Raw genomic sequence first — 354 nt, forward strand, 5'->3', positions numbered from 1 at the left:
TTTTTTTCTTTCCTCTTCTCATCTTAAATGCATATATTTGGTATTAATATAACTGATTGGAAGACAACACGTTTATTAGAACAAACACTGAAATTCATATTACTTTGTTAAGTTAAATTCTCTATCACTTGTATTTTTTCTGTTTTATTTCTAATTTGTGCTCTCTTTAAAATTGAAAATAATTAAAAAATAACAAAAACAAAATCCAAGAATATATGTTGCTAACATCACTATAAGCAAAAGAAAAACAGAAAAAGAAAGGTAAATGCTGATACTGTGTAAATATTGAAATTCTGATAAATTTCTTATGGGATATAAAATAATACACCATATGTGAAAACAACTGGTGGCTAC

The sequence above is a fragment of the Octodon degus genome, unplaced genomic scaffold (assembly GCF_000260255.1).
Source record: "Octodon degus isolate 3935 unplaced genomic scaffold, OctDeg1.0 scaffold00146, whole genome shotgun sequence".
NCBI classification, from domain to species: domain Eukaryota; kingdom Metazoa; phylum Chordata; class Mammalia; order Rodentia; family Octodontidae; genus Octodon; species Octodon degus.